Consider the following 12,285-nt stretch of genomic DNA (forward strand, 5'->3'; position numbering starts at 1 on the left):
TTTTGACCATTTTAACAAAATTATTCTTTTCAACCATATAAACCTACTCGACAATTAGCTAGTCCTTTGACACGACGCAAGATACTGAGGGTATGTTCGTTAATGTATTGCCAAACAATTTTTTATTTTGTAGTTACAGAATCTCCACCAGTTAGTGGAAGACAAGGGCATGTAAGTTGCTCATATTATTCACTATAAACAGTACTTGTCGTTGTGCAATTTCATCTATTTGAAAAGGACAACAACAAGGGCAAACAATAAAAAATAAAATTCACAAATACGTATTTTTATTTTTATACTTTGTTGTTCTTATCTAGCAGAATCACAAACCAAATTAACACTCGCACCATAGCTTCTACCAAAGAAATTGAGGTTCCAAAATAAAACTAATTAGCAATATAGGTTGAAGTTCTAACATAAAACTGATTGGCAATATAGCGAGTAGTTCAACTATTTATAAGCACATGTAAGGTCTCTTCTCTCATCAATTTGGGATTTATTTTCAACATGTCACCTCACGTGTGACCGTTGGGCTTCATATGTGGGACCGGCTTTGATACTGTGAAGAAAATTGAGGTTCCACCTTAAAACCAGTTGACAATATGAAGAGTAGCCTAACTACTTATAAACACAACCCGCCATCACCATCTTCTTCTAAACTTTTTTATTTAAAAGAAGTAATTTTGACCATGGACTCATCATAAATTGTTGACAAATTAAACTTTGGGCTTGAATTTTGACCATGTTCAACGCGCAACAAAGAAGATTGGAGAGAATTGTCAACTTTAGATTGGAACAACTGCTTTGGGCACTGACTACGTAATCTATCGACCATCAGCACCTAACCACAATAATTTATATGCCTTGCACATGAAAGGGATCATCTCCAGATTCCTTCTACCTAATCATCCTCATCAAACAATCCGGGCCTTTGAAATTTGATCCGACGGCTAAAATTATTATAACTTTTAAAGTGGGCCCTTGTTTTTAGCCATTGGATCAAATATCAAGGGTCCGGATTGTTTGATGAAGAGAATTAGGTGGAAGGGATCCGGAGAGGATCCCTTTCTCCTTGCACAAACCTCTCCTATCCACTAACCCCTTAAAACCCACTCGCCGATCAACATTTCAGTTGTAGGACTCACTTGTCGGTCGCTGAAGTTAGTCAAAATGACGTGGGCCTTGCTAGCGGGCTCAAAGGCCTGGCATCAGGTAGATGGGTAGTAGGGGTGGGCACGGGCCGGGCCGGACCCAAAATTGAAGGAACCGGACCGACCCGTATGTAAATAACGCAGGACGGGACGGGGCGGGTTTTGTTTTTTTCAAAATGTGATCCGGACCTAACCCGGCCCTTTTGAAATGAGCTGGTTCCTACGGGTTCTCACCTTCCGGTCCCTCCTTCCTTTCTACAACTCTCACTCCTCCATCACCTACCTCCTCAACTCCCTCCCCACCCAGATTGCCTCCGCCAACGTGTCCAATGTCACCTACCTCCTTAACTCCCTCCCCACCCAGATTGCCTCCGCCAACAACGTGTCCGATGTCAACCCCTTCCTCACCGGCACTCCAGTCATCATCCTTGTCAATTGCTCATTTTCTAACAATAATTACGGAGGCGAGTTTCGGCACCTCCACCCAAAATTATAGAAGCCACATTTTTTGGGTCAGCTGGACGACTCAAATGGGGAGATCTGGTCGAAGACCATCTTCATCTCGGACAAGGAGTGCCAGAAGCCAGACCTGTGATTGAAAATTTCACAACTTTTCATAAATTTTGTCAATTAAAATTAAGAAATTGACGAAATTGGAAGAAATGAGGGAAATGAGTTACCTCGGTGTCGAGATTAGAGGAGGAGATAGAGGAGTTGGTGGGGGAGGAGGGTAGCGATAGCATATCATTTCTCAGTGGGGGTGTGGGTGTGGTGTGTCTGTGCTCCGGGAAGGAGAATTGCAGAGATGGGGGGAAAAGAAACAAAAAAGAGGAATTAAGGAGAAGGTTCGAGAGATTAGGGGAGGGGGAAACACGGGGAAGTGGGGTGTATGTGTGTGAAGTGTTCGAGAGTGAGACTCAGAATTGTCATGAGGAACAAAAGGAAGTGGGCCTGGGAAACAGTACCCAACACAGGGGTATTTTTGCAAACAGGCCGGTCCGGGTACTCGTTTTCTATATTTTTGGAACCAGCTCGAACCTAAAATCTTAAAGCCCCACCCCACCCCGCCCCGCCTAGTTTCTCTTTTCTTAAAGCCCTACCCCACCCCACCCTGCCCCGAACCTTGATTACCCGCCCTGACTAGTGGTTCCTGTACCCGTTTGCCCACCTCTAATGGGTAGTTCCATGGCATGTTTGAGCCCACCACTTGCCTCCATAAAAATGTATTGCTGGAGGTGTTTTTTAGACCTAAGGCCATCTCCAACCGAAGGGGTTATGTTTAGCCCCCGTCCAGATTATAGTCCTATAAGTAATTATTTTTTAATGAACACTGTTAGGCCATATTTATATATCATCTTCAACCGAAGAGGCTATTTTTTAGCTTCTCAATAATTTATTATTTAAGTTTGTTCTTTAACTTTATTGGTTAATTGAATTAACTACCATATTTATAAATGAGTAACTCTCCATATTTCTTATTTTTATGTAATCTTAATAATTTTTTGGAATGCTATGTTTGTTTTGCTTAAAAAATAAAAAAAATAAAAAAAATTCGGATAGGAGTTTAAAGAATGTGAAGAATAGAAATAAAATGAGGTAAGATAGTATGAAATGGTGACAAATATGTGAGAAATGGTGTAGAAATGGCTTAGATACTTGAGTTTAATACTCGTACTTTCTTAAGGTTCATAACTTTATTTTCGTACGTTAGTTTTATACTTGAGTTTAATACTTGCTCTCCCTCTTCATTTTTTGAAAACTCTCTCTCTCTTAGCCCCGAGAACTTCACCCTTGCTCTCACTTAGATTTCCTAGCAATCGCAACCCCAAAACTGCATATTTGGAATCACTAAGACCCAAGGAACCTGAATATATCCTTGCATGCATCATCAGACCACTATGGAGTGATTGTTGGAAATGTGCCCTAAAGCCAATCATATGATGATACTTTACGGACATTTCACATGTTAAACTAATCAAGTTTAATATAAAGGGAAAAGATTATTGTATAAAGCTATCTCATATAAATGTTATATGCTTAAACAATAAGTCCAAGAAATATGTAATTGGGAGAATGTGATCTAAAGAAGTTAGATTCATGAGGCCATTCTCTTTCGTATACATACCCTAAGCGTTGGCATTGACAGTCTGTTAAGATCAGTATGTGTTATGTCTTCTCTTAGAGAGAGTGACTGGTCTCAAGTCATTTGTGTGACTGACACCAAGACAAGCATGTAGTTGTTCAATAGATAATGAGTCCACTGAACGCGATCAACAAGGAGTTCTCATACTCATGTCACATGAGAACTCATGGTTGAGATAATGCAAAATAGTCATTTGCCTGAGGCATCATAGTTGTCTTGTGGTTAGGTCATTGATCTTTGACTATGTCAAAGTCACTCCATCAAAGGGTGTCCACGGCATAGTTGGGGTTAAGCCACTCAGTCATGGAGGCAAGTGAATGCACAATAAGGCCCATTGGGGGAGAATACTCTAACCTTCAAATCGTTTGAGGGAGAATACTCTATGATATGATTAAGAATCTCTAGCAGAGTATGAATGAGATTTAGGAAGTCATTCCAAATCACATTCAAGGAAATCATATAAGTAAAAGAATCACATTAGATAGTAGACATGAATAAACCATCAAACCAAACAATGTGGTCAATAGTATTGTATTAAAGAAAGACCGTATTGCATTGTAATCCTAAACTAAATAGGCCCTCCACCTCTTCTGATTAGCTTGGGCAGCCATGATATACTGCTAGGTATCACTCATGGTTTGTGGAAGCCCTAAAGGTCTATAATCACTAAAGGGAGAATTGAAAGTATGTTTCAATTCACAATCGATTTGAAAAGTTCTAATCGCCCACTGCCTCGCTCAAAAGAACCTAATGGATCGCACACTATGTAAGGTAGAGATTGAAGAAACAATGGAGATGAGTAAGGATAATTAAATGGTTTAATTATTTATGGCTAGGATTAATTAATATGTTAATTAATCAAACAAATAAGTTCGTTTTAGCTTTTGAGTAATTATTTGACCTCAAGGCCCATTGGGCTTAGAACTGTCAAGCCCATTCACTTAAGTTGTATGACAACTTAATGACTACAGACTCAAAAGGGCCCAAACAGCCCAAAGCCTTTAGAAGGCCGACCATATTGTAAATGAATGGGTTTTGGTTCTTTTTGTCACTTCAGTGAAGTGACTATATAAAGGACTTTATAGCCAAAAGTTCATAAGGGTTTTCTAGAGAGAAAAGATGAGAACACAAAGCTCTCTCTTCTCTTAGGAGGCTGGCCACCCAAGAGGAAAATAGCTGGCAATCTTTCTTCCTCTATGTCACTCATCTCTTTCTCAACCCTTTCCTTGGTGTAGAGACTTAGAGGTTCCATATTTTGGGAACTTGGAGAATCCATTCCTTCATCCACCCAAGAAGTCATAGAGCCAAGAAGCAAAGTTCCTCCATCCACATCCATGGAGTCAAGGAGCAAGGAGACTAAGGAAAGAAGGCCCTCACATGGGTGAATATCCTTTGCTAAGGAAAGAGGTGCTTCAAAGGTATAAAAGTTTCTCAACTCTTTTCTTTAAGATTTAAGTTGAGTCTTGGTTCACCACAATTACTAGGCCTTGAATTTCATTGGTAAAATTTTGTTTTTGAGTGCATACAAGCATGATTCCGTCTTTTAATTGTTAATTGCATGCATAGATGTTGTTCAAATGAACTAGTTTTCAACAAATATTTCCTTCAGTGATCCACCATTGAAGCCGAGAGTTTCAAACCTTTGTAACTCGAACTCAAGTAAGGCTAATTGCCCTATTTCGTTTGTTTGAGTTATTTCCTGGTCCTTTGCGTGTTTTTGAGGTGAAAATCTTGGGTTTAGACTTTACCACTTCTTTGATAGTGTATCACAACCCCTGCGACGAACTTTGGTGAAAACTGTTAGGTTGGAAGCTAACTGGAAGTCTCTCTTTCTCTCTCTCTTTCTCTATCTCTCTCTTTCTCTATGTGTGTGTGTGATCTTAATTAGTATGTATTGGGGAAGAATTATGATTGGTTCTTGACCAAAATGGAAGACTCTAACCTGTGCATGCATCTTATTTCTATTTCCCAGAATCAGGTGAGTGTGCTCGAAGAAAATATGTCGAATTCAAGGTGGATTCGAACCCCATTTCACCCAAATCCTTTTTTTTGGTAAGTTCCCACTATTATATGTGGTGTTTCCTTTAAATTTAGATGTTAAAATTGTGAAATTTGGATTGATTTCACCCTTGCAACTCTCGGGGAAACTTTCTGCAGTTTTTGCCCAAGTTCCAGCATCAGTGAGCTGCAGCAAACGGCGGTCACTAGGAGGGTTAAAGGTGGTATCATTCCCTCCGTCAGATTTAACAAAATCTTGTGACGGTGAACGCGATGACGCATTTACCGGCGATGGCAGTCCACAATGGCACTTGTTTCCCGGCGTGTGATACCACTGCGGCGGCGTGTGGTGCATGGCTAGAGCAGGGCGACTGGGGTGGAGTGTGCGGTAGCACGTGACAGACACGAGACCTAACCCTAGGTTTTTCAGTGTTCTAAATTTCCTGGCACCTTCCATTCGTGCAAAGTCAATACCTAAATGGTAGTTTTGGGCAATGCCCCATAAATTGATGATTAAAGCTTGACTTAGCTTATTATAACTATCACAAGGTTAGTAGAGGATCGAAAAGATTTAGGCAAGGACCTTATTGGCGAAAAACGCTCTACTTACTTGTGAATTGACCCTTTAAAAAACTAAATGTTTTTATGTTATATATATATATATATGTATATGTTTTATATGCGGATGCATATTCCTATGTTTTTCTTTGATGAGACTTATGATGATATTTGGCAATATCTTTAGATCATTGGTGATTTATTTTCACCACATGGTCTCTTATCTTTGTTGTATAACTATCTTAGGCCATAGATTATTTGCAGGTGATATTTTATCTTAGTAGACGCTAGGATTATTGATTATTGCTATACCTATGCTAGTGGACACTAGTATGATTGATTGAGTAAAGGTATGATTTTTTGAATTATTGATTGAATGCTTTCAATTATGGAGATTAATGTGATATTCATTTACTATTATGGTAGTAAATACTATTATATAGTTTTCCAACGATATATTTGTTCAAAATATGATTTATTATGTTGAATGATGATTTTTAAATGTAATAAAACTGGTCCACTCAGGTTTTGTTTTATCAATCCCCCTAGATGTAACGAGAGAAAGGAGAACACCAATGGTGATAAGTGGGCTTGGCAGTGAAGCTTTAATCCTTTTGATTTAGGGTGATGGTTCATTTACTGCAGTTTTATCTACTTTGTAATAATGGCATGATCGTACTTTTTGATTATGCATAGCACTGCATTTTTATGGGTTTACTGTTGTGTGAAACTTCTAGCTACTCTGATGTGACGCGATAATAATGGGGTTAAACCCGAGATAATTTGTGTCCCCAAGTGGGGAGGATGATAAGTGATTTTATAGTAGCTTTGGATTATTTATTAATGAACGTTCTTGGTTCAAATTCTTTCACATTGTAAATATCTTACTATGGCTTCGTCATTAAGTTGGCTTGTGATGTCTTTGCTAGATGGGGTCATACGGTCAATTTAAGTCGGCCAACAAATCACGGCCTCATAACTTGTGTTATTAGGGTTCGGTTGTGTCAATAATTTATTATTTTAAGTTTGTTCTTTAATTTTATTAGTTAATTGAATTAAACTACCATATTAAAATAAGGTTCATAGACATATTTTGAGTGCCAGTTGTCGCTAAATGAATAAGCCTCCGGATTTCTTCTCTTTATATAATCTCAATAATTTTTCGGATTAGATTTCGAGTGACACGTGTCGCTAAAGGGGTGTGTATGAAAAGCGTGGCCATTTGAAAAATATTGGAAAAACTTAAATTTAGATTATTGGAAGATGTAAGAGAGGGGTGTGTATGAAAATAGTGTTTAATGTTAATAGAATGTGAAGAGTTGAAATAAAATGAGGTAAGATAGTATGGAATGGTGAAAATAATGTGAGGAAAGGTGTAAAAATAGTTTAGGTATTTATATAAAAAAAATATTAGAATTAAATTTTTTTTTTTAAATTTCGTCCTTAAAAAAAAAAATTCAGATCATCGGGCTAGTTGGTTAGCTTCAATTGCCAGCCCGATGGCCATGGGCTGAAGTTTGGCCCTGAAGTGATAAAAGTTAAGCACACAAATTAAACCTTCTTTTGACAATTGTAGTATATGTATAAGTAGGGATCGTTCTGGACCGGGGATTAGGAGGGATTGCTAATCTAATTGAAACTGACTTAAAAACACAAAAATAAACTTAAAAACACTTAACAAGACTCACAAGACTCCAAACAAACTTAAAAGACTCAAAACAGCACGAAACAACCAAATAGACTCAAAACTGACTCTAGGGAGTTATTTAGATGAAAATTGGTTTTAACTTGACTCAAGACAATTAAAAACACAAACCAAAACAGATTTTAACTAATCTAACACTTCAAAGTAAAGGGGGATTGGGTTTTGGACGAAAATAAAGTAAAACAAACAAATTAAAGACTAAAACAGATTTTGGATGAAAATTGGGAAATTGAATGGGTGATGGTCTAGCTAGAAGGTCATTCTCCACACATGACACACTTGCATACAAATCAATCTCCAATTGCTTTTCAATAAACCATGAATCTCAACACCCCAAGTTAATTAGATACGCTTAAATTAACTTTCAGATTTCCCTTATGTCAATGAATTGGATGGAAAAAGCGCATAGCAATCAAATTATTCCTCAAAAGTTCCCTACATGAAAGCGCATAATAGAGATACAATCAAAGATCATTACGTTCAATGAAAATCATAAGTATCGACGAGGCACTAGTAACTATGAAAGCGCATGAAACTTATGCCAAGAATTTACTTAACGTGATTGTGACAAGCAACATTCACTACTTGTGAATATAAGTTCATAACGATTAGGTGAAAATCCCTTATATTCTAGCATCAAATTCATGCATGCAAACTAAGTTGGCCACCTTAATCAACATACAAGAATAAGTTTTGAATTAAACAGTTAAGCGAATTGCATTCATAATTTATCAAATCGCAATTGAAAGTAATCAATTCATATTGCAAGTATAATCATGGTTTCAAATTCCCCTCTAACTATAAAGAAATTAGTTCCTCATGTTTGCAATTAAACAAAGACAACTTGAATTAAACATTGAAAACAAAGATAGAATACACCTAGAAACACTCCAGATGGCTCATTCTTCTCCTTCCTTAGCTGCGGCACAAGAGGATTGTGGTGGATGGTGTAGTGGATGGATGTAGGTGATTTATGGTAGAGGGTGGTGGTTTAATTGCTGCACAAAAGTTTGTATTTATAGGGCTAGGGAAACCCACGAATTTTTGAAGGAAAGGAATGTGTATTTGGCACAATTCATGAAGGAAAAGGACTAGGGTTCACCCAAATCTGAAGGGAAAAGGATTGCACAATCCTAAGGGAAAAGGATTGCAGGTTCTAGAGCTTCTAGAAAGGTTTAGGCGCCAGATTTTTAGGACAAGAGATAAGGCCTTCTAGAAAGGTTGTTTTGCGGCTGATTTCCTAGAAAAACAAGGGATAAGGTGCGGCACCTTTGTAGGAGTGGATAAGGGCTTCTGAAAACCAATTTTAATGTGTTTTATTTGTATAATTATCCCTTAGAAATAGCTAGAATTCAGGCACAAACTGATTTGGATAAGATAGGATAAGATAAGGTTAGGTTAGGCAAGGATAAGATAAGATAAGGTTGGATAAGGTTTTTGGTAATGTTGCTCCTTTTGAGCTGATTTCTTATCTTCCTTGACTTGGATTTATTTCTTCACTCTTTTCAGCACATTCCTAGCCTCTTGAACTTCAAATTCGTCCATCCATCTTGCTCCATTCATAAGCTATCCATTTGGTGCCCAAAACTGCCTCAAAATGCTCCAAATTGCACTTTCTTGCCAACTTTGTCATATGGACCTACAAACACACGAAAATAGCTTAAAACACTATAATAAACACAAACAAACTATGAAAATGCAAGAAAACAAGCTAACTAAGTCGCATAAATATGCTCCTATCAGGCCCAGTGGGTCCCCTTTTTCCTTTTGCTTGGACTTCCATTGGAGATTGTTTTTTCCTCATTTCGAGCTATAAGAGAGCCCATAGCTCTATGACCTGATCCATTGGAGATGGCCTAAAGGGCAACTCTAAAGCCCTTGCCCTTGCTTTCCACAAACTGGTGGATATGCTCTTACAAAAAAAAAAATGTGAAAATGCGTTTAACATAATCTCTTGTGTAAACAAATTGAAAAAAAATGAAAAATGCAGAAAATAATATTCAATTTAAGTTGTTGGATAAGAATCAACAATCAATCACAACTTTTATATATTGCAAAAATAAATTTGAAATACACACACACACACCCAAATTTATATGTTAATCAATAATAAATTGCAACTTTATATGCCTTGTGCTGGAAGGTCAAGGAAGTTGGTGACCTGATGACAGAGACGCCGGCGGTCGCCTATTTCACCCATCAAGTTACATGTGTCTAACATATTCATACCTAAAGATTTTCCACAAAATGGTGACAAAAGGGATAACTTGTATCATTTGTGGGTGCGGCTAGCTCCCCGCGATCGTAACTGTATGATTTTCCAAGGTAAAAGAGCCCCTGACCAATTAGAAACAAAAATAGATAAAAACATAGTTCCAATAAGAAATCATGTTAATAAGGAATCAATGGGCATTTCCAGAAATATTACTCAAAAGAACCAACTTAATACGCCTAGTCGATTAGAATTGAGGAAATTTTGTCCATGTTACAAACATACGATTCATGGGGAGATAAAGAAATAGATCGAACCGATCACTCGCGTGTCAGCATTCCAAGGAAAATGAAAAATTACATATTATATATAACAATATATATCATCGAGCATGTTATGCCATTTTAAAATTGGTTTATTATGCAGCAGCAAATGCTATTCACAATAAGGTTTTGAACGAAACAAGTTTAATCATTAGTAAAGCCAAAGTCAACGAGGGCACATCAAAAAGACCAACGACGGTGCGAGAAGGAGTAGGAGTGGTGTGCTCAAAATAGAATCAGATTTTGGATCACCTAACTTTACTTCTTGATGTCAAAATAAAAAATAAAAATAGTAGGGTATGTGGTATACAAACGGAGAATCTATTCTCTTTTTTACTAAAAACAAATCTTGGAGAAGATCCCATTGTATCTCGGAAGCTCGCAGCATTGGTCCTAATAAACCCCAATTTATTACTTCCGAAGTTGCTAGGGTGTTGGGCCTTGCTCTGTTATGCGCTATTCATGGTGCTACAGTAGAAATACTTTATTTGAATATGTCTAAAAGATGCCTTGAGAAAGGATGGATGTATAGAACCTTTCAACGAGATAGTGCTTTTTCAACTCTCTCAAAATGGAATATATTCCACACATATATGCCATGGTTCTTTACTTCAACAGGATACAAATGAACCAAACAGATACAAACAAAATAAAGATCGAGGCTTGCGTACCGCAATATCCTTGAAACAAAATTTCACCTCTACTCAGTTCTTATAATTCAAATGGCGTCTGCTTCACCAGGATTCAATGATATATGCCAAGATTCTAGTATCGGAAACTTGGTTTCTAGTTAATGTCTTTTTGGTTATTTCAAAATGATAAGTTTTTGTAAGACTCGTAGGAAGAATGATTTTTCTGTGTTTTGATTGATATGCAGAGGCATGTATGTGTGTGGGAAACTTTTGACGTTGAGCAATGTGGGACAATAAGATAGGATGAAACTTTTACTCGAAAACTGCCACAATAGCCCACATTTGAAATGAAATTTCATTCAAACACTAGCAACACCTCACATTTGAATGCAAATGCAAATGTAGAGACTAGCTGCCTATCAAAATTGAGTGAGAATAGACACGATATGTATTAGAAGAAGTGTCTTTTGGACTTCAACTTACCCTAGTGAAAGCATATCGGGTTTACTTGGTGATGCAGTGGATGTGAAAGATCTTGAACTATTCACCGTAGCAGTAACCCGAGACAATATGTTACACACATATCATGTTTGCCACATGTAAATATACAATTGTGTTCATTTTAGTCTTGAACATATCTCGATTTTTTAAGGAGCTTTCTAGAATTTAGCCATTTCAATTCTCACAAATGCAACCCCATTTATTCCTATTGATAACAAGATATTAATGTCATTAAATGTATAAAACATATCCTCGCACATCAACAGACAACACACATTAATCATAAGGATGGATAAGATGAGTGTTCAACTTTTGAATTGAACTAAACCAGTTTGGCGATTGAACCTAGATCATGGGATCTCCAATCAGCTAGGTTAGGTTTCCACCTCAGCTAGATCATGAAATTTCCATGTGTTATTTTTCATAATGGACTCCATCTCAATTCTCATTGCTTCCTTCCAAAAAGGAGTCTCAGAAGAAGATGTTGCTTCTTTGAAAGTTCTTGGTTCATTTTCGGACAAGTAGGCTAGACTTGGCAATTTCTTACACGGCCCTTTAACAGGACATGTAAATGACACGACAATAATGGGTTTCAGGTCAACACGATAACTAATCGGGTTGTTATTGGGTCACACGATAAGAACCCCTTAATAACGGGTCCTTAACAGGTTTACACGAGGGTGACATGCGGGTAACCCATTTCGACACATTAAGAAAAAAGTTATTTTGATGATTTTAATTTTTAAACTACTAAAAAAACTTACTATAAAATACGATAGCCATAGTGTATATGTATATATTGTACATTAAATATGTATTTGTATTATTATCCTATATAAATTTAAAAAATTTAAGTCCTATTTATTTTATTTTTTTTGCAGTAGACTATAGGCAAACAGTGAGATTAAAAAAAATTATAAAACAGATTAAAAATAAAAATATCAAGTAATTTAAAAATACCAAACACATTAAAAATTATAAAATTAATTTACAAGTGAGAAAAATGTGAAAAAAATATGCAAACGCTCGTGGTCGCATCCTCTACACTTTGAAGATATGCAC

This window comes from Malus sylvestris, chromosome 3, assembly GCF_916048215.2.
Source record: "Malus sylvestris chromosome 3, drMalSylv7.2, whole genome shotgun sequence".
Lineage (NCBI taxonomy): Eukaryota > Viridiplantae > Streptophyta > Magnoliopsida > Rosales > Rosaceae > Malus > Malus sylvestris.